The sequence below is a fragment of the Phyllostomus discolor genome, chromosome 3, assembly GCF_004126475.2.
Source record: "Phyllostomus discolor isolate MPI-MPIP mPhyDis1 chromosome 3, mPhyDis1.pri.v3, whole genome shotgun sequence".
In the NCBI taxonomy this organism is placed as follows: domain Eukaryota; kingdom Metazoa; phylum Chordata; class Mammalia; order Chiroptera; family Phyllostomidae; genus Phyllostomus; species Phyllostomus discolor.
Genome location: NC_040905.2, coordinates 99,664,986 through 99,688,282, shown reverse-complemented (window position 1 = coordinate 99,688,282; position 23,297 = coordinate 99,664,986). Strand labels below are relative to the sequence as shown.

The following is a 23,297-nucleotide window of genomic DNA, read 5'->3' as shown; positions in this document are numbered from 1 at the left end:
GTGTGCAGTTGCTGGGGGTCATGGCCTGCAACCCAGGCATGTACCCTGACTGGGAATTGAACCTGCGACACTTTGGTTCACAGCCCACGCTCAGTCCACTGAGCCATGCCAGCCAGGGCCCAGTGATCTTTTAAGGATGGTTCCTAAAAGCTACCACATTATATTTTCGTTTATATTGCACTGGCCAGAACTTAGTCATGTAGCCATGAACAGTTTAAGGGGAGCTAGCCTATTCTGGATTTAGCTAAAAATAGAGGTTCCATTCTGGGGGGAAAGGAGAAGAGTAGAAATTGAGGGATAACTAGAAGTCTGTCAGAGAGAGTGTGTACATGGTGAGAACTGAATATGTACATTTTGCATGTAATGCCATGGGATACTGGTGCCTAAGTGCACATGACTACTTGAGGGATTGGAATGTGGGGCATGATGGGAATAAGAGAAAACAAGAATGTTTCCCAGAGTTTGACTTGAGCAACCAGTGCATGGCAAGCCATTTATTGATATAGGAAAGGCTTGAAAGGAGGCAAATTTGGGTCAAGAGTTCTGTTTTGACCATGTTAAATCCAAGATGTCGATGAGATCTCTGAGAAAAAATCCCAAGCTAAGAGCTGAATATGTCAGAGTGTGGCCTACAGGTGTAAATTTGAGAGTCATTAACCTGAAGATGATACTTTAAGGGTAAGTATGAAAACAATGTTAGAGATCACTGGCTCAAAGAAAAGGAAAGTTATGTGTTTTTAAGTGAAATTAGACAAATTTTAAAAACCTGGAATGCTCCATCTTAAAGGCTTCTGAACATCCCTCGAAGCCCCTCAGGATCATCAGGTGCGCAACTCTTGCTTCGTCTTCTAAGTACACCTGCCTTAGAACCTCAAGCACCACTCTCAACAAGCAAAAAGCCCTGTGGTATCATTTGTTAAAAAAAAAAAAAGAACCTTCTTCTTCAGTTGTATGTGCCTCCTATCAGTGCTGCTTTTTGATTTTTAAAAAACTGCAATTGGGCAATATTTAGGCCATAGTGTAGTTAAATTAGGCTTTCCCAGATTTGCCTTGGGGAAGCAATGAATGCATGTTGTCTCCATGGGAAATGAGCTCTGAGGCCTTCACTGTGAGAACACAACCTGCTTGCTGCTTACAGGTTACCGACTGCCATTGCATGACCATAATCAGACCCAACCCTAACTCCAAGGAGTTTATAATATAATAATAAAAGTAGTAGCGCTAGACAGCATTATTTATTGAACATTTACTATGTGCCTGGCACTTTATAGACACAATTCTAATCTTCACACAGGCTTGATAGGGAGGTATTTTCCCCATTTCACAGATGGAACTACCAAGACTCATAAGACTGTCTTGTTAAAGAAGCAGATCTGCCTTTCCTTAGACTCTTCTGCAAGTCTAATTTTTTCAGAAAGACTTATTATTTATTGGGGCATCTCACTTAGCTCTCCCATGTGCTCACCTAATTAGAAACCCCATCTCAGCCCTGGCTGGCGTAGCTCAGTGGATTGAGCGCGGGCTGGGAACCAAAGTGTCCCAGGTTCGATTCCCAGCCAGGGTACATTCCTGGGTTGCAGACCATAACCCCCAGCAACCGCACATTGATGTTTCTCTCTCTCTCTCTCTCTCTCCCCTCTCTAAAAATAAATACAAATAAATAATAAAATATATATATATGTTAAAAAAAAGAAAACACTAAAGGATAATGTTTAAAAAAAAAAGAAAAGAAACCCCATCTCATTCTTTTTAAATCAACTACAGCTTCTGTCCTATAATAGGTACTCAAATACTTACCGAACAATAAACTAGAGACACAGATATGACAACACACATTAAAAAAAAAAACAACAGATTTATTAAAGGGGTAGAACTGGGGCCCTGGCCGGATAACTCAGTTAGAGTTGTCCTGATATGCCAAGGTTTCAGGTTCGATCTCTGGTCAGGGCACATATAAGAAGCAAACACTGAATTCACAACTTAAGTGGAACAACAAATCAATGTTTCTCTCTCTCTCTCTCGTCCTCTCTCCCTCCCTCCCTTCCTCACTCTCTCAAACCAATAATTTAAAAAAAAAAGGAGGTAGAATTCAGAAAATGTCCTGAGATATCACTTAGTCGAGAGGTCATTACCTGGCTGGCCCCAGGTGGACTGTAGCCTCGGGAGTGTATTGGGTGGTTTTCAAATTCTGGAAAATAAAAAGTCCTATTAGCTCTCAGCATTCAAAAGTTGGAAAGTTGCAAACAAAAATTCAGATTTTTGTTTTTTGCTTCCCGTGACCTCTGATAACACCAGACCCACATTCCCAAGGTGAACAGGGAGAGAAGGTCAGAATAGGGGCTGCCCTTAGTCCCATTTAGATTTCCACTCTGGGTCCTGTAGGCTTTTGAATTTGCAACCTCAACTGTCAAACTCTCTTATTATAGAAGTGAGAAAACGGACGCCCAGCACAGCAATGTGACTTGCTACGAGGGAGCCAGGTGTTCTCACTCCTCCCCGTGGCCCCATCCCACAGACCCCTGCACAAGGTACACAAGCATCTTGAAAAACTATTTGTCGTGACTACGCATAAACCGAGATGAGTATACAGCCACACCTTACTCTCAGTACGAGGAAAAAGACAAACTATGGGGATTGGGTTAATAAAGATCTTGTCTGTTAAAACAATTGCAGGGCAACAAAATTTCTATTGTTTTTCATCACAGGTTGGTTTATTCTAATCTGAGGCTCTTTTCACTTCCTTAAAAAAATAGTAAGTCCAAGTTAATATTTATTCCAATTCTGACACAGCCTTGGTTTCACTTTCTGAATCACTGGGTAATGATCTGGTGGGAAATGAACGAAAGAAGAAAGTGGAGGGAGGGTAAACAGAGAAGAAGAAACAGCTGGTTTAGGAGGAGGCCTCCTAAGAGCAGCTATTAAGACAATGTGGTGATTAATAATATGGCGAACAGATTGTCTAGAATATGTCCAAATGTGAATTAAAGTGTTTCCTCCTGCCTTACTCACTCTGTAGGCCCCTCTAGAGTTGCTCACTGAATTTAATTCCTCTCCCCATCATCATCCTCCCTTCCCCCAGCCAGAGCATCCATTCACGGGAAGGGGTGGAGGGGGGGTGGAATCACCAGAAAACCAGAAAAACAAAAGCAACAACCTCTGAACCCAATTCCGTGAATCATTGATCTATAAGTCAGGCAGTTTCAGACACACGCTTCAGATTGCACTTTTTGTACCCTAGGCCAGTGCTCGTCACATTTTATTGTGTTTGCCAGTCTCTTGGGATCTTGCTGAAGTGCAGACTGATTCAGCAGATTTGGGCTTGGACCCAAGATTCTGCATTTCTAACAAGCCCCCAGGAGATGCTGCTGACATTGCAGGTCCGGGGACCACACTTCAGAGTAACCAGGCCCCAGAGCAAATCACTGGTTCTCAAACTTGCCTGCCCCTCCGAATTACCTGCAGGACCTTTAAGAACTAGTGACACCTGGCTCTCCCTGCCACATTCTGATTTAATAAGTGTGGATGAAGCCTGGGCTTTACCCTTTTTCAGTTTGCTAGGAATGCTAGTATGAAGCACCGTTGGAGAAGTACGAGAGCAGTAGCTCTCACACTGTAGTGCACAGTGGAGTCACCTGGGGGTCTGCTCAGGATTGCTGTGCCCCACCTTGCAGAGTTTCAACTGCTCTGGGTGGGGCCTGAGAATTTGTAGCCTAAGGAGGTGCTGCTGCAGCTGCTGCTGCTGGTTTGGGGGTTGTGTTTTGAGACCCACTGTGGGTAGGCTGGGGAAGAGGAGAGAGACCACACAGACCGCAGCTGTGTCACCACGAGGAGGCACTGATCTTCATATCAAGAAGCTATGTTGACCATCCTTCTGCTACCCAGAGAGGACTGTCCACCAATGACAGGCAGCCTATGGCTCCTGCTTTACGTCACAAGACTTGCTGGCACTGCAACCTGTCCACTCCGTGTGAACAACCCCCTTCGCCATAGTTCAGGCCAGTTGTGTGTCCTCTGCAACACAGGGTGGTGGCCTTGTCTTTGGAGAGGTGGTGCTGACGGGGAGGGTGACTGTCAGCATCTGACAAGCTGGAGGCTTCCCACTAAGTATAGGTGCTGGTAGACCATCTATCCACCCTTGTTTCATTAGGAGCCCGTAAGGCCATCCACAGAGATGGTTTACTACCCTGGTTCTTCAGCAAAGGTCCGAAGAGCTTCACCGTAACCACAGGGACACTGAGATATGATAGAAGAAGTAATGTGGAAGACTCAGGATTACCCCTAAAAAAAACCCAATGAGCTCTTTACTCCAAAGGGTTATTTTCTGAATCAGTGCAATCTTCCCTCCAGTTTTTAATCAATTTTTTACATTAAAAATAAGAAAAAGCATGCTATAGGTATACAATTAAGATGGAGCAGAGGTGAGGTCCAGCAGATCTTTTAAAATACCTATTTTTTTTATCTTCCCTGAAGAAAATTTCTTTATTTACCTATTTGTTTTCTTTCAGGGTCATTTTCATAATCAGTAGTCTGTTTAATCTTTAAAATTTTTTAAAAATATATTTAATATATAATGTATAAATTTGAGGTGTATGACATGTTAATTTAGTATATTTATATACTGTAATATGATGGCCATTGTAATGATAATTAGCACCTCTGTCATGTCACATAATTGTCACTTCCTTTTAGTGAATGGAATAATTCAGATCTAGTCTCTTAGCAAGTTTGGTAACTATAATACAATATTGTTGTCTGTAGTCACTACAGTGTGCATTAGAACTCTAGGACTTACTTTCTGCTTGTTGCAAGTTTGTTTAATCCTTAGAAGAAAATAGCCCCAGGGGTGTGGGAAGGAAAGTGACATTTATCAAGCACCTACTATATCTTAAGGATGCCACAGACCACTTTGTCTTCATTAGCTCACAAATTGCAGTAGAAAGCTCTGTTATCACTGGAAAGGTGAGTGTATGGAATATTTTTGAAAAAAAAATTTATGCAAAATTGCCTACTTGGATAAAACATTCTCACAGAGCAAATGATGCACATATTTAACATGTAGGGCTGGAAATGTATGTGGGCCATGAAGCCATAGAAATTTTCTGGACCTCACATGGTAGCCATTAAAACGCCTGTTGAGAGCTGGTTATGTAACAACACAAAAAAGTTTTAGTAATTGCTTTTAATGGTTTTTCCAGGCCTACAGGGGGCCCAGGAAGGGTTGGGGGTAGAAAGGCTAATTTTTGCCTGCTGGCAGAGACTTTCAGTATTTTTTTTGTTTTGTTTTGTTACATGTAAACCATAAATTATATAGCAAAATGAAGCCATGAATGAGGCAAGGGACTAATTTTTCTCCTCCTAAGTACTACATCAAACATTGGCCTTGAGAATGACTATGTTCATGCATCCAACAGGTACGTTTTGGAACCTACTACATGGTAGGCACTGGGTTTACAGCAGTTAACATAAACACAATCCCTGCCCTCAAAGAGCTTCAGAGCCTGCAAAAGAGAGACTATGAGTAAACATACAACCCAATGCTGTGTATGAAGACTTGTCACTCTGTTGTAGAGATACAGCCCTTAGTTGTACCTATAAGAGAAAAAGAATGAGGAGATCATCGGTATTGGAAGTCCAGAGAATGTGCTGTTACCTGGACCCTAGAGGGTGAGGAGCAGGAGGTAGGTGAGGAATTGGTGAGGGGGAGAACATTTAAGCTAGAAGTGAAATGGCCACAGGACAGGAAAGAACTTGGCAACCTCCAGGAACTGAAAGAAGAACCATGGAGGAAAGAGGGTGGATTAGTAAGTAACAGTTCCTAAAGAAAGAGAACCAATAGGATGTATATGGAGAGAGAGAAAGGTATTATAAGGAATTGGTCCATGTGACTCTGAAGGCAGAGTCTCACAGTCTTCAGGAAGCCCAGGAAAGCCGGTGGGGCAACTCCAGTTCAAGCGTGAAGGCCTGAGAGCCAGCAGAGCCAACAGTGTAAGTTTCCATCCGAAGGCAAAAGAAGATTGTTGTCCCAGCTCAGCAGTCAGGCAGAAAGTGAGAATTCTCCCTAGCCCCCACCCCCTTTTTCTGTTTTACCCATGCCTTCAACTGAATAGATGAGGCCCACCCATATTAGGGAGGGTGATCCACTTTACTCAGCCTACTGATTCAAACACCCAGGATCATGTTTAGATACCTGGGCACCCTGTGGCCCAGCCAAGTTGACATATAAAATCAACCATCAGAGAGGATGACAGTTAAAAGAGGCAAAAGAGGTGGGCAAGGATGTGTGGTTTGTACTGCGTCAACCGGGTTAAGTGGGAAGTGAAATCCTCTTTTCCTAGAATCCTCTTCCCTGTTAGGCTAGCCGGGAGAAGCAAGTGCAGCAGCAGCCAACACCAAAGGTCACCATGGTCAGACACCGTGATGCATGGATGCAGACGCCTGTGGGTTTCACCTGCCCTTCTCTCCTCCGCTCTGCATCCAGCTCTTTTCCTGACTGCCGACCCTGTTGACCAGCAGTGGCCCCTGTCCCACCACCAGATGCTTTGCCGCAGTAGGAATATGGAGTACAGCTTGTCATAGAGGCTCTCCTTGGCCAAATTTGATTTTAGTGGCCAAATACGCTTGGTTGGTCGGATGGACTGGTTAGTGCCTTCTCTGATCTTCTAGTTTCCCTCTCACTGTCCATTCCTCGGCTCTTCCCACAGCTCTGCAGGGTCTAATTCCTAAAATGAATCTCTTATCCTATAATCCATAGTGTTTCTTCACTGAACCCTGACTGATAGAATGGGCCACACCACACAGGCCAAGGTGAAGGGTAAGGGAAGCTACTGAAGGCTCTGAACCAGGCATTTGGCCTATGTCTATGGTTCGGGCTCCTTTGTCTACAGCCAGTGTTCAAGCCCCATGGTATTTTAAACTGGGCAGGGCACTGGGCAGAAAAAAAATGCCATCCAACTTGGTCCCAGATCTGCCCCACAGCTGGTTCCCTGTGTGTTCAGACCTCACTGGCAAGTGATCGTTATGATGTTGCTCCTCGGTTGTTGTTTGTTTCCAACAAGTGAGATTAATGAGTAAAAGACTGCAGTCCTTTGTGGTGGTGTTTATAGGCAACAGCTGTGGGGCGGGCAGAGGAACAGGTTAAATGAGTTGACTTTTGGACCAAGAGCAGCTGGAAATCTGCCCTCCCTCAGTATGCATGTGCTCAGCTGGGGAGACAAGCCCGTGTAATTGGCAGACAGAAGCAGGGGCAGCTACACTTCAGAGTCAGCAGGGGGCTTTAAAAATACACAGTCACTCCATTGCAGACCAGTTCAATCTGATTTCTGGGGGTGAGGTCCAGACATCTCCATTTTTTAAAGCACCTAAAATGAACCCCTGAAACAGCCAGGGTTGAGAACCTGTGCGACCTCAGTGAAGAGGTTGCACACAGCGGCACCCATGGGCCATATCTGATCTATGATGGGTTTTCATAGATAGCGTTTTCTTCCAGAAATTTACTGCTGATATTGAAACAGAAAGACTGTAAAGGACAAACCTGAACTTCCAGCTTCTCTCCTTTGAGAACCCGCAGGGATTGGCAATACCAGGCCCACATTCTCATGTGACAGCAACAGTTAAGAGCTTCCCGAGGAAGCTGTGGTTTCTTCTAGTAGCTACAGTCTCCACTAACCTCTAATGTTCGCTCAGCCTGTTTCACTCATTTTATTATGCTCCTGTCCACTGTAGACATGGGATTTGGGGCCCTCCCCCGGACCAAGAGGAGGGGTCAGCAAACTATAGCCGTGGGGCCAAACCTGGCTCGCTGCCTGATTTTGTGTGGCCTGCGAGCTAAGAATCGTTTTTTACACTTTGAAATTGCTGGGAGGAAAGGGAAAGAATGATCGTGATACATGAAAAAATAGGTAAATTTAAATTTCATGCCCTTATTGAAACAGGAGTCATGAGCATGCTCCCTTGTTTATGAACTGTCTGTGGTGTTTTCATGCTGCAAGGGCAAAGTTGAGTAGTTGCAACAGAGACCACGTGGCCAGCAAAGCCTCAAATATTTGCTATCTGGCCCTGTGCAGAGCAAGTTTGTCAGTTGAGACAATAGGATTCGGAATTGAAATTCCAAAGCAAGCTCTGAACCCCAGATCTATTATTAACCACCTGAGAGAACTTGGGCGAATTATGTCGCCTCTCTACACAACACAGCGGACTGTGATGGTGTGAATTAGGTGGCTGCGTATGTCCCACAGCTTAGTGCCTCGCACGTACAGAATAAATTGTATCCAACAGAAGACTGAGACCAAAAATTATCCTTTTGAAACTGATGGTGGTTTTCAGTGAATAATGTAAAAGAATCAAGGTTCTTTAATTATACAAAAACATGTTCATTGCTATTCCTTTAAAGAGGTCACAGTGTTATATCGTTAAAGTCTCTCTGAAATAATTGAAATTGAGTTATAGTTCTACATATCTTGCAAATGTAAAAACTATGACATTTACCAAATAGAAATTCACCTTTTTACTCATCATTATTAATTACTTTTGCATGAATAATTTAGAAAACGAACAGTCCACGTTGAGTGAAAGCTGTTTTTTCTATGATATATATTACATTGTACATTTGAAGTTTATTACTTACCCAGGAGCTGATATTCTCAATAAAAAATGAATATTCCTCTGTTTGATCAAAGTTAGCCAGATAAAAGACTTGGACATAAATATTTTTAATCTAATTAAGTCATCAGAACTGATCACGCACATGAAACACACACGGCATAAAACAGACTGTTGTAAAGTGCACGGTTGCATGGCACAAAGTGCATCCACAGGGCCGCACAGCCATAACCACTACCTAGCTGCAGACTTTCTTCATCACCCCCAAAGGAGAGCTGGTGCCCATTAAACAGTCACTCTTTCCTTTCTCTTGAGTCCCTGACAACCACTAATACGCCTTCTCTCTCCAAGAATTTGCCTATTCTGGATGTTTCATTTCGGTGGAATCATGTAGTTTGGGGCCTTGTGTGCCTGGCTTCCTCCACTGAGCGTCAAGTTTCTAAGGTTCCCATGTTGTGTTGTTGCGGGATCAGTACTTCCTTCCTTTCTGTGGCTGGATAATATTTTATTGTAGGATATCTTGTGTTTTGTTTTTTTATTCATCTATTGATAGACATTTGGGGCTATTGTGGTTAACGCTACCATGGACATTCAGGTACACATCTTTGTTTGAAAACCTGTCAGAATTCTAGTATCAAGACCCTTTAAGTAAGTGCTAAGTGTCTTTGAAAAATATGAACTAGTTGATAGGACGGTAAAAGATGGAGACCTCCCCCTGGCTGGGTGGCTCAGTTGGTCAGAACGTAGTCCAGTACACCAAAAGGTTTCGGGTCTGATCTCCAGCTGGGGGGAGTACAGGAGGCAACTGATTGATGACTCTCTCTCCCTCCCCCTTCCTCTCTGTCTAAAATCAATGAAACAACGACGACAATCAAAAAACATATGGTTGTGTGAGGATTAAAAAAACACTGAGACCTCGATGAAAGAGTCTTTTCTTGTTTTAAATTGATTTTAGAGAGAGAGAGAAAGGAGAGAGAGAAACATCAGTTTGTTGTCCTACTTATTTATGCATTCATTGGTTGATTTTTGTGTGTGCCCTGACTAGGGATCAAACCCACAACCTTGGTGTATCAGGAGGGTGCTCTAGTCAACTGAGGCCAGAGAAAGGTCTTGATAGCGCATTTGTTTGCTTGCTTACTGCCTGTCTCACCTCCTTGGATGCAAGCACCATGAGGGCCAGAATTGTATCTGGTATGTTCACTGCTGTACCTTGAGAGCCTGAATACACAGACAATGGCCTGACCACATATAAAAATAAATTTATGACCCACAATCCACACCAACCAGTCCAGGAAACCATCCCATGATCTATAGTAACCAGCCCAGGGAGCCATTCTGCTATCTCTAAGTCAGACTTGGAGGAAGTCAGACCACTATCTCTAATAACCAGCCTAAGAAGCCAAACAATTACCCTTGTAACAATCAGCTCCAAATCACCATAAATTGATTAATAACTGACAACTTCCCTAAATTTTGCCTTCTCTGGACCAACTAGAGGAAGCTAAATGTGCACTCCTAGCCAATCACCTAGGACAGGTGGATATCTACCTACAGGTGGATGTCTCCAGCTTCCCCATGCTGGCAGCCTTCAATCTGGGCACACATGGAGCCTTCCTTTTTTCCAACATGAAGTTTTCCCACCCTTCTTCTGGCCTGTGAGTCTGCCAAAACACAAATATGGTGGCTGAGTCCTTGCTGTAACAACCTCTGAATATATACCTCTGTTTGTTCTCCTTTGGATAGTCTTTATCAATGTCCACAGCCTCCACCACCTGGACAGGGGCTTGCACACAGAGGGTATCCAGACAGTCACTGTCTGTGATGTGAACACACATGGCCGAGGAGGGGTCAGTGCCGCCTTTTCAGTCCCCTGCTGGGACACCCAGGCCCACAGCACACTCCTCGGTCTAACTGCAGCCCCATCCTCTCTCTAGCTCCAGACCTGCCCACACAGTGGACAACTCCCCATCTCTACCTGGACATCCACAGGCCCCTGTGTTATAATGGGTAGATAGCTGGTTAGGTATTAACAAAAGAGAAACAAGAAAACTGGCTAAGCCTGATTAAATTGGGAGACTACAGTTTCACAGAAACCCCAGGGAGTAGTTGAAATTGCCCTGCCAAATGGATTAATGTCCAAGTGGGCATGAAAGACCAGTTTCCCAATTTCCCTAGGGAACAACCAGCCAGCTCCCCCAGATTAACATGGGGAGGGATAAACAGTGAGGGGGAAAATTCCTCTGCTGAGGCATGCGCAGTAGGACCCACGATAGTGCAGGGGGAGGTCCATTTACTATGAGTGTGTGTGCAGTAGGAGCAAAAATGGTGACAATAAAGGGGAGGAGAAGAACCTAGGAAAGGGACTGAATAGGGGGAGGCACTGGCATAGCCAGGTAAGAGCCAGGACAGTTGGAAAGAAAGCTTACTCTAACCTAAGCCCAAGGAAATATAATCAAAGTTTAACAAAAGCCTGAGGCTCATGCTCTCCCTTAAGCAGCTGCACAAGCCAAACTGCAGCACAAATCGTGGTCCGAACAGGAACAGAGACAGTGCTGGACTACTGGAGACTTAGATGCCAGGCTAATGGCATGACAGCCCTGGGTCCTGGCCCTCCTCCTGGGCTTGGTGGGGACAAGCACAGGCCTGTGGCCCCAGAGGCTGGAAGTCATTGGCAGCGAGATGGAGCTGAGCCACCTCGTCATGGATGAGACGTCGCCTTACCTTTCATTTGTTTATGCTCCCATAAATCTTGCTACTATACCTCAAATCCTCTGTGTGTTTCCCTGAAATACATTTCCTGCGATACTGTGGAATAATGCTATTTCCTCTGGCAACACCTGGGACTCCACATGTCACAGACCTACTGGGTACTTCCTCCCTTCCTCCGTCACCCCTTCGCCTGTTTTCCTCACTCAGAATCCCCACCAAGTGCTCCGGCTGGAATGTGGGAGTCAGCCTACCTCCTCCCTGTCACCCTCTCCACCCCATAATCTGTCAGTAAGTCCCACTGGTTCTATTCCAGAACGCCCAGTGAGTCCACCCCTTCCTCCTGCTCCATCCTGGGTCAGGTCTTCTTTGCAGCAGCAGCCCAGAACTGGTCTAGCTGCCTTCAGTCTGTGTCCAAAACAGCCAGGAGACACTTCCTCAAACAACCCATTTCTGACCAGGAGACTTCTCTGCATAGCAGCCTCTCTCGGTTACCATCAGGTTAGAGTCTGAACTTGAGAAGAGGCTTTCTGGAGTCTGCCCACCTTTGCAGCTTTAACTCGGGAGCAGCCTACATTCTAATCTTTTGAGCACTTGAAGGCACTCCCTGCCTCCGTCCCCCCCCCCCACCACTGTTCCTCCCTGCCCTCCCCCTGGCCCAGGCTGTTGCCTCTACCAGACACACCTCCCTCCTCTCCCTTTCCTTCCCTACTTGGCAGGTGGCTCCTCTTCTTCAAGCCTCAGGGAGTAACTGCCTATGTAGTGAAGCCTCCTGGTGCTGCCACAATCCCCTCCGGATACCTGATGCTCTGGGCTCACTGCACCAGGATGAGACTTGCTGGCCAGTACCCTCTCTTCCTCCCATCGAGCAAATTCCTGGAGAACAGGGGTTTTCATTTTTAACCTTTGTCATCACAGAACCCAACATAATGCCTGGCACTCAGCAGATACCAAAATGTCAACATTTGTTGAGCAAATAAATGTGTGCTAAAGAAAAGAGCTACACCAGGGCAGGATTTCCCAGCAGACTTTAGGGCCAGTACCAAAACAAGGGAACTCTCTACCCCAAATTATTGGGAAAGAATTTGATACTTGATAGTTAGATAAAAGCAATGAAATCATCGTTCTGAAAAAATGAGGAACATTTTGTTGAACTTTTTATTTATTGTTTTAATTTTTTAAATATATTTTATTGATTATGCTATTACAGTTGTCCCATTTCCCGCCTTCACTCCCCTCCACCCTGTAACCCTCTCCCACCCACTTCCCCCCCGCTTTAGTTCATGTCCATGTGTCATACTTATAAGTTCTTCAGCTTCTACATTTCTCATACTATTCTTACCCTCCCTCTATTTCCTACCTACAATCTATGCTACTTATTCTCTGTACCTTTCCCCCCTCTCTCCTCCTCCCACTCCCCTGTTGCGAACCCTCCATGTGATCTCCATTTCTGTGGTTCTGTTCCTGTTCTAGTTGTTTGCTTAGTTTCTTTTGGTTTTGCTTTAGGTGTGGTTGTTAATAATTGTGAGTTTGCTGTCCTTTTACTATACATATTTTTTAAAAATCTTCTTTTCTTAGATAAGTCCCTTTAACATTTCATAAAATAAGGGTTTGGTGATGATGAACTCCTTTAACTTGACCTTATCTGAGAAGCACTTTATCTGCCCTTCCATTCTAAATAAAAGCTTTGCTGGATAGTCATCTTGGATGTAGGTCCTTGCCTTTCATGACTTAGAATACTTCTTTCCAGCCCCTTCTTGCCTGCAAGATCTTTTTTGAGAAATCATCTGACAGTCTGATGGGAACTCCTTTCTAGGTTACTGTCCCCTTATCTCTTGCTGCTTCTAGGATTCTCTCCTTCATCTTTACCTTGGCTAATGTAATTATGATGTGCCTTGGTGTGTTCCTTCTTGGGTCCAACTTCTTTGGTGCTCTCTGAGCTTCCTGGATTCCTTGGAAGTCTATTTCCTTTGCCAGAATGGGGAAGCTCTCCTTTATTATTTGTTCAAATACGTGCTCAATCTGTTGCTTTTCCTCTTCCCCTTCTGGTACCCCTACAATTCAGATGTTGGAATGTTTAAAGATGTCCTGGAGGTTCCTAAGCTTCTCCTCGCTTTTTGAATTATTTCTTCATTCTTTCCTGTTTGGTTGTTTTTTTTCTTCCTTCTGGTCCACTCTATTGTTTTGAGTCCCAGTTTCCTTCCCATGACTATTGGTTTTCCATGCATCTTCCTTCATCTCTTTTATGGTAACCTGCATTTTTTCATGTAATTTGCGCCCAAAATCAACCAATTCTGTGAGCTTCCTGATCACTAGTGTTTTGAACTGTGCATCTGATAGATTGGCTATCTCTTGGTCACTCAAAAGGATGAGCCCTGGGGCATTGATCTGTTTTTCTGTTTGAGACAGGTCTCTCTCTCTCTCTCTCTCTCTCTCTCTCTCTCTCTCTCTCTTTTTGGTCTGGTTGCTCCTGTTGAGGTGAGGGGCAGAGCCTTAGGTGTTCACCAGGCTGGGCACCCCAGTTGCTAGATTGTGACAGTGTATGTGAGGGCGGGGTCAAGAGGGAACAATAGTGGTAGCTCCCTTCTCTGTGGGGCCTCAGCCCCTTCTCTGGGATCCTGGGTTGTGCGCTCTGCCCTGGTCCACAATCCCTGCCTCCCTGGGTCTGCCAGCTGCCGCCTGTGTACTCAGGGTCCACCCGCTGCAATCTTGTGCGCCCCAGATGCCTTACGTGCTCCCAGTTGCCTTATGCGCCCTGTTCTCCCTGTTCTCCTCACCGGGACTGCGTGACGGCTGCTTGTCTCCATCCCTCCTACTAGTCTGGATAAACGGGTCTATTTCAACTTCTTGGCTGTCCGACTTTCATTCAGATAAATTTTCTGTCAGTTCTGGGTGTTGTTCTGCCTCTAAATTGTTGTTGTTCCAATCCTGGTGGTGCGTCCACCTATGCCTCCATCTTGCCGGAAGTCTCTTGTTGAACTTCTTTAAAAGCCTTTTGCTGTCTAGAGTTTTATTTCCTATTCTTATGTTCTCAATTTTACTTGTAATAATTGACACATAAAACTTGTTTTTGAATAAATGTAATTTTTGAATAACACTTATTTTTTAATATGGATGATATGAACAATTATACAACCTTTTATTAGTTTGTTTTTTTTTTTTAAATTAGGGCCCACGGGAAAGACTTCTTTCATATTTCTTCCCTTCCTTTTAAAAACCACCTTAACCTCTATTGAGTAAATTTACATTTTATTATCTTATGTTTCCCTCTTTACCTGACTTCCATGAAGCTCAGAGCTGAACTTGTGGCCCATATTTTATAATTATTTAGTAATACAGTGCATGCATTTCTGACCACTAACTTCACAGATTATTATTTAACTTTTATTTTTCCTTTTGATTTTTTTACCTTTATTTTTTGAGCTTAGCTATACTATGGTTAAAAAGTTTTAATTAATAGATTGTTTTTAAGAACCATTTTATAGAAATAGTAGGTTTACAGAAAAATCAGACAGAAAGTACAGGGGCTTTCCACATACTCCTTCCCCATAAAATTCCCCTATTATTAACAACTTGCATTGGCAAGGTCTGTTTGTTACAACTGATGTTACAACAGCAACATGTTACTATTAACTACAAGTTCATAACTTATGTTAGCGTTCACTCTTTGTGCTGTATAGTTATGTGTTTTGACACATGCATCATGCCATGTGTCCACCATTTCAGTATCACACAGAATAATTTCACAACCCTAAAAATCCCCAGTGATTCACTATCTATCTGTTCCCCAGCACCTACTTCTGTTTCTGTTTTGAATTACATAAGAAAAAGGGCAGAAAGGAATCATAATCATTTTATCCTATCATCTTTTTTATAAAAACTTTCAGACATCCCTAAAGGTTGGGAAAATGATGCAGTGAATGCCAGGATGCTTTCCATTTGTATTCAACAATTTTAAACATTTCGTCATTTTTGCCTTCTATTATTACTTATTTTGTTTTCTCTGACTTACCTTTCTGACCCATTCGAAAGTCAGCTGCAGCCACTGGGAACAGTGCATTCCCCAACACTCAGCATGCATCCTGTAGGACTAAGAACACTCTCCGGCACAGTCTCGATGCCATCCTGACACCTGTGGGAACTGACAGCGACCCTGTCCTGTCGTCTCATGTCGAGTCCACACTTGCACTTCAGAATGCCCTCCATGACTGCTTCCTTTTCTTAAACCAGGATGCCACTAAAATTCATGTTTGGCACGGCCGTTGTCTCTTTAGTCTCTTTTTATTCAGAACAGTCCTTTCATCTCTCATCTCTTTCCACCCTCTTTTAGTTGTGTAAAATATACGTAACATAAAATTTGCCTTCTGAACCATTTTTAAGTGTTTGTTCAGTTCAGTGGCATTAAGTGCATTCACATTGTTGTCCAATCATCCCCACCATCCATCTCCAGAACTTTTCTCATCTTGCAGAACTGAAATTCTTTATCCATTCTATAACGAATCTCTATTTATTTTCCTCCTGGCCCTTGGCCATGACCAATCTACTTTCTGAATGACATGGACCTTTCTGACATATAAAAAAACTGTAAATATTTAATGTCTACATCTTCATGTGTTTGAAGGTAAGTATACACCTATAAAACTGTCACCATAAATAGTGCTGTAAATATAAATAACCATCATCTCTAAAAGTTTCTCCCCCCCCCTTTTTTTGTGGTAAGAATATTTAACATAAGATCTACCCTCTGAGCAAAATTTTAATACAATACAGTGCCATTAACTACGTGTGCTATGCTATTCAGTAGATATCTAGAACTTATTCGTATTGCATAACTGAAACTCTGTACCTTTTATCCAACACCCCCTGGACTCCCCTCCCTCCAGCCCCTGGAAACCACCCTTCTACTCTCTGCTTCTATGAGTTTGAGTATTTTAGACTCCTGATATAAGTGGGATCATGTAGTATTTGTTCCTGTGTCTGGCTGATTTCACTTGGCCTAATGTCCTTCAAGTTCATCCACGGTGTAGAATGAATACCAATCTTTTTAAAGCTCTTCCAAAAAATAGAAGAAGAGGGCACACTCCCAAATTTATTTTATGAGACCAGCATCACTATGATACCAAAGCTGGACAAAGACACTGCAAGAAAACTTTAGGTCAATATCCCTGATGAATATAGATGCAAAAATCCTCAAAATATTAGTAAACCAAATTTAACAACGCAATAAAAGAATCATACAACCTCACCAAGTTGGATGTGTTTCTGGGATGCAAGAATGATTTCACATACCCAAATCAATGTGATACACCAAATGGACAGAATAAAGGATAAAAATCACATGATCATCTCAACTTATGCAGAGAAAGCATTCAACAAAATCCAACACCCATTTATGATAAAAAAAAAAACAACTCAACAAATTAGGTATTGAAGGAACTTACCTCAACACAACAAAGGCCATATAAGGAAAGCCCACAGCTAACATACTCAATACTAAAAAACCAAAAGCTTTTTTCCTAAAATCTGGAGCAAGGCAAGGATGTCCTCTCTCATCATTTCTAGTCAACAAAGTACTGGAAGTTCTAACCAGAGCAATTAGGCATGATAAAAATAAATAAATAAAAGACATGTGAATTAGAAAGGAAGAAATAAAATTATCTGTTTTCAGATGACACAATCCTATAAGAAGAAAATCTTAAAGGTTCCATAAAAAAACTGTTAGAACCAATAAATGAATCCAGTAAAGTTGTAGGATAAAAAATCAACACACAAAAATTGGTAGATTTTTTACACTAACAATGAATTTTCCAAAATGAGTGATACTGACTTTTAGAAGAATCAGGCCACTTGTCATGAACAATGTCCCACCTCCTGAATGTGTCTGATTGCTTCCTCTTGGGTTAGCATCCTCCCGTATCTTTCTTGCAAACTGTAAGTTAGTAGAGGCTTGGTTACATTCAGGCTGTTTCAGGGGCAAGAAACCTCCATAGGTGATATATCCCTCAGAGTGCATCCTATCAGGAAGACACACAGCATGATATGCTGCAACATTTTCTGGGGGCTTAAGGCTCCTGAAGGACTTAATCTGGCCTTGAGTTGAATGCAATCTCTGGTTCTCTGGTCCCCCCTGAAGCATCTCCAAGTTGGTGTCTCCACATTTTTTATAGTTGTAAACTTCACACTGCATTTTCTCCCAGCCACTGTGTCATGGCTTCAAAACCAACATTAAACTTTAGTAGTCAAGGATGAGAAGAAAATATTCAATTAAATTGGCTGTAAGTGCCCTCTGCCTTCCTCTCCCATGCTCAGAAGACTGCTTTAATCTCAAAGTGTATTTTTATCCTTTACTTTTTGATCATTAAATGGATATGGAGTTCTTTGCTTTGATTTTACCATCCTGGTGCATTTTCCTTCCAAAGGTGCCGAAGTGGACAATTTCAGAAAATTTCAAAGAGCAGTCTTAAGATCTGGACCCAGGTTCAATCATTATCTCTATTTTCTCTATTTCCTTAATCAAAAATATAAATGTCTAAACTGGCTTAAATTCTGTGCAGAAGGAAAGAGTAATGGCAAACATACATATTTCTATAGAAGTTTTCGGAGGTTGGATGGAGTAGGGAGTTGGTAATAATGATTATAGTGATATTATAATTATAAAAATAGCTATGACTTACTGGGCACCTGCCACGTGGCTGCTTGCATGGCATCTCCCCCCGCCCCCAATGCCAGATCTCTGACTCTCTGGCACCAACTAGCTGTCCAATAATTCCATTCAATTCTAATACTACCTAGAGTTGATGTCAGGTAGTGGATAACAATTTAAGGGCTCAGTTCCCCAAGAATGCCCCACTTTAGATGCCAGTCACAAGTCTTGGGCCACCCACACATCTGATCAACTGCTTACAAATTCAGGGGTTCTCACAACTCCCTCCTCAACATCAATAATTTTCTAGAAGGGCTTGTAAAACGCAGGAATACACATCACTCACATTTATAAATTTATTGGAAAGGATAAAACTCAGGAACAGCCCTGGCTGGTGTGGCTCAGTGGACTGAGCACCAGACCGTGAACTAAAGGGCTGCCAGTTCAAGTCCTAGTCAGGGCACATGCCTGGGTTGCAGGCCAGGTCCTCAGTAGGGGGTGCTCAGGAGACAACCCCATATGGATGTTTCTCTCCCTCTCTTTCTTTCTCCCTTCCCCTCTCTAAAAATAAATAAATAAAATCTTTATAAAAAACCCCACAAAACTCAGGAACAGCCAAGTGGAAGAGGCAAGGTGTGGAAGGAGGGGAGCACAGAGTGCCATGCAAGTGTGTCACCACACCCAAGCACCTAAATGTGTTCACCAACCCTGGAGCTCTCCAGGCTCCTTGTACAGCTCAGTCTTCAGGTTCCATGCCCCTCCCCTTCCTGGAGGTCAGCAGAGGGAGCTGGAAGTTCTCACCCTTTAATCACAAGTTTGGGCTTTCTGGTAACCAGCCCCATCCTGAGACCAAGGGCCCCATCCTAAGTCACCTCATTAACATGAACTCAGCTGTGACAAAAGGGCTTTTTATGAACAAGAAAAAATACTCCTATCACTCAGAGGATTTAAGAATTTTTAGGAGCTCCATGCCAGGATCAAATATATTTCTTAGGACAGCACATTGGTAGAGTCAGAGACCAGGCCAAGTGCTGCAGATACAGTGGACAGCAGAAGAAGAAGAAAAGCAAGGTTTCTGCCTTCACTAAGCTTGGAGTTTCATGGGGAAGATAGGCAGGAAAATAGGCAATTAAAGTTGATTTTATAAGCAGTAAGAAGGAGATATAAAAAGAATGCAGAGGAAGGGCACTGAATGGGGAGGGGTGGAGGTAAGGAATAGGACAGAGCACTGTACACTGACGGAAAAAGGAATTTTCCCATGCAAAAGAATTAAGTTGGACCCTTATTTAACACCACATACAAAGTTAACACAAAATGGATTAAGGATCAAAATGTAAGAGTTACAGCATCAAGTTCTGCTTAAAAGAAACACTGTGTATTAGTCACTCCTCAAACAAAAATAGGTATTGAGGTTAGCCTAAAGTCTGCCAAAAATAAATAGTGAAGCAGTGTGGTGAGTTGGCTTCTTTTTAGGAAATTAGAGATAAATTGATCTGGTTTCTAAGGAGAAATATCTATTGCTGTAAAATAAAGTTTAAATTCAGACCAGTTTAAAAAAATGTAGGCACTAAAACAATAAAATTCTTAGAAGAATTCTTCTAATCTTCTTCTAAAATTCTCAGAAGAAAACACAAGGTAAAAGCTTCACAACATTGGATTTAGCAACGGCTTCTCGGATGTGACACCAAAGGCAGAAGGGACAAAAGAGAACAGGCAAGTTGGACTTCACGAAAGTTAAAATTCTTGTGCATCAAAAGGTGCTATCAACACAGCGAAAAGGCAGTTCACAGATTGGGAGAAGATGTACATACCAAATATCTGATAAGAGATTAACATGTAGACTATCTAGAGAACTCCTGAAATTCAACAACAACAAAACAAGCATCCAAATAAAAAAATGGACAAAGGACTTGGACAGACATTTCTCCAGAGGAGATACAGGAATGGCCAACAAGCACATGGAAAGATGCTCAATGTCACTGGTCATCAGGGAAACGCAAATCAAAACTGTAATGAGATGCCGCCTCATACTAATAATTAGAATGACTATTATAAAGTAAAAACAACCCCCAAACTAGAAAATACCGAGTGTTGGTGGGGATCAGGAGAAGTTGTTCCACTTGTGTATTGAAGGTGGGCAGGTAAAATGGAGCAGGTGTGTATGGTGGTCTCTCAAAAATTAAACAGCGAATTACCTTATAATCTGGAAATTTGACTTCCAAAATTCTCAATTTCAATGTTTTGGAAAGAATTGAAGCAGGACCCTGGCTGGTGTGTCTCATTTGGCTGGGCATTGTCCTGAAAAATGAAATGTCACAAGTTCAATTCCCAGTCAGAGCACATGTCTGGGTTGCAGGTTTGGTCCCCAGTTGGTGTGTGCTCGAGAGGCAAACAATCAATGTTTCTCTCTTACATCGATGTTTCTCTCCCGCTCTTTCTCCTTCTCCTCTTTCTAGAATCAACAAAAAAATTTTTAATTGAAAGCAGGGTCTCTAAAAGATATTTGTACACCCACCATTCATAGCAGTATTATTGGTAACAACAAAAACACCTATGAAAAACCCAAGTTTCCATGCATGGAAGAATGGATAAACATAATGTAGTACACATACATGATGGGATATTATTCAGCTTTAAAAAGAAAGTAAATTCTGATGCATGCTACAACACTGATGGACCTTTAATTCGGTATGCTAAGTGAACTGTCAGACATATACCCACACAAAAACAAATACCCTCATACAGAGAGACCGTGGGGTGGTGGCCATCAGAGAGAGAGAAGAGGGAAACGGAGAGTGAGGGTTTCATGGGTGCGGGGTGTCAGTTCTGCAGGATGAACACATCTAAAGATAGGTGGTGATGGCTGTGCAGTAATGTGAATGTACGTAATACTACTGACCTGTACATTTAAGAGTGATTGATAAATTTTGCACTATGAATATTTTATCAAAATGTTAAAGGAGACAGTAACAAGTGTTGGTGAGGACGTGGAGAGGCTGAAACCTTCAGATACTGCTGGTGAGACTGTACAATGGCAGGAACAGTCTAGCAGTTCTTCCAAAGTCTAAACGCAGAGTTACCATTCTACCCAGCGAATCCACTCCTAGGTACACACCCAAGAGCAATGGAAACATTTGTCCCCATAAAAACTTGTGTCTAAACAAATAGCAGCATTATTCATAATAGCCAAAAATGGAAACAACACCAATGTCCATCAACTGATGAATGAATAAAGAAAATGTGATATATCCATACAATGGTATACCACTCGTCAATAACAAAAAAATGAAGTGCTGTTTACACAACAACATAGATGAATCTTGAAAACATTATGCTAAGTGATAGATGCCAGACACAAAGAAGTCACAGAATATTGGATTCCATGTATGTAACATGTCCAGAATAGTCAAATCCATAGAGATACAAAGTACATCAGTGGTTGCCAGGGCCTGGGGGAAGTGGGGAGCAATGGGGAACGACTACTAACGGGAGTAGTGTTTCTTTGGGTGTCATGAAAATGTCCTGGAATTAGATTGTGGTGATGGAGGGAGGCACATCTTTGTGACTATACTAAAAACCACAGAATGGTACATTTTAAAATGATGAACTGATCGTATATGAATCACATATACATTTTTAAAATGATAAAAAGACTTACCTGGAGGTCTTGTTAAAATTCAGATTCTGAGGTAGTATGTTCAGGGTGGGGTCCTGTGATTCTGCATCTCTAACAAGCCCCCAGCTCCTGCCGGCACTGCTGGTCCATACTAAGCGGCAAGTCTACGCTGTAGCCTGCCCCTGATTGAGCAGTTCGGCTTACACAACGCTACAGCTCTATCCCCTGAGCTCCTGAACGGGCAGCTGCCCAAGAACAGGACTCTGAAGCCAAGGGCACTTCAGCCCCCTCAGTCACTGAGCAGAATACACACAAGCACTGTAATGGGACAGTGTCACGAGATCAATGTCTCCTGTTGTGCAAATAATCTCTGTGGCATGGCCTGGGCATTTACAAGAAGCAGGAGACCACTATACAGCAGCTGCCTTGTATTATAGCCTCAGCACACACATGAAAGGTACAAATCAAATAAAATAAAGGGAAAGTTCACAGGCTGATTTAATTCACTATTTCTTATGGCTGAGCAAAAAGTCAGTTTTTAGATGCTTTCCATAAAACTTTTGGTTATAGTTATTAATCCCATGCCCGAAATCTCAGCTCTTTGAATTTTAAGTCCATAACCTGTGTTGCTGAAGGCTTATTTTAATTTCTTTCTTGACTCCTGGAATAATGTTATATTAGAAAAATAGACACAATGGGAATGATTGAATTCCAGGCAAAAACCTATTGAAAGAGCCACAGACCCAAATCAAAGACCAACTAACACGCAAACAAATTTCTTCCTTTTCTAGAAATGATACTGTGTGGGAGAGTAAAAAGAAAGCAACTACTATTTACTGAACATCTAACAGGTACCAGGAGCTCTTTATGGGTTACTCGTTTTTGTTTGTTAAGGATCCTGCTGGGTACAAGTAACAGAATACGTGACGATAGCGGATGTCTTCATCAGCTATTGCTGGGTAATGAATAATTCACCAATCTCAGTACCATCTGATAGCAAACATATTTTTCTTGCTCATATATTTGTGGATTGACTGGAGTTGACTGTTCAAGGGTGGACTTAGCACCAGGGCTTGAGTTTGGTTAAGTCCTGTTTCCCACATCTTTTCTGAGACCATCAGTTTCCTCTTTAAAAAAAATTTTTATTGATTGATTTTAAAGAGAGGAGGAGGGGAGAGAGAGGGGGAATGGAAGAGAGAAACATCGATTTGTCTTTACACTATTTTTTGTACTCATTGGTTGTTTCTTGTATGTGTCCCGACTGGAGGTTGAACCTGCAACCTTGGTGTACTGGGACAAGGCTCTAACGGAGTGAGTTACCCAGCCAGGGCTGAGACCAACCAGCAGGTTTCTTGAGGCACATTCTTCTCATGGCAATGGCAGAGGCACAGAGGACAAGCCCAGCTGCACGAGCATATTTATTTTAAGGCTCTGCTCGCATTTCATCAGCCAGTATTCCATTAGCCAATGCAAGTCCTATGACCAAGACCAAAGTCAAGGTCTTTGGGGAAAGACATTCTACCCTTCCCTTGAGGCCAAGAATGTAGATGGATGACTCTACTGCGCAGCAGGAAAAAAATTGGGACCAATCTTCCAACATACCTCTATGACTTAGCCAAACAAGGATTCATTTTCTCTATAACAGGAGGACTGGAAGTAGACAGCCCATGGGCAGTGAAGCTGTTCAACAACAATGCCATCCCAGTATTTTTTCCCTCCTCCTCATCTTCAGCA

The 23,297-nt window shown here is 42.6% G+C and overlaps 1 long non-coding RNA gene across 1 annotated transcript; it reads right to left on the bottom strand.

The window, feature by feature from the left end:
* Positions 1–2,078: 2,078 nt before the first annotated feature.
* LOC118499559 lies at positions 2,079–9,367 on the bottom strand. The gene is made up of 2 exons (XR_004902054.1): positions 5,529–9,367; positions 2,079–2,188 (listed from the first exon to the last, which is right to left on the bottom strand). It is a non-coding gene; the product is annotated as an uncharacterized LOC118499559 (long non-coding RNA).
* Between the last annotated feature and the right edge of the window lie 13,930 nt (positions 9,368–23,297).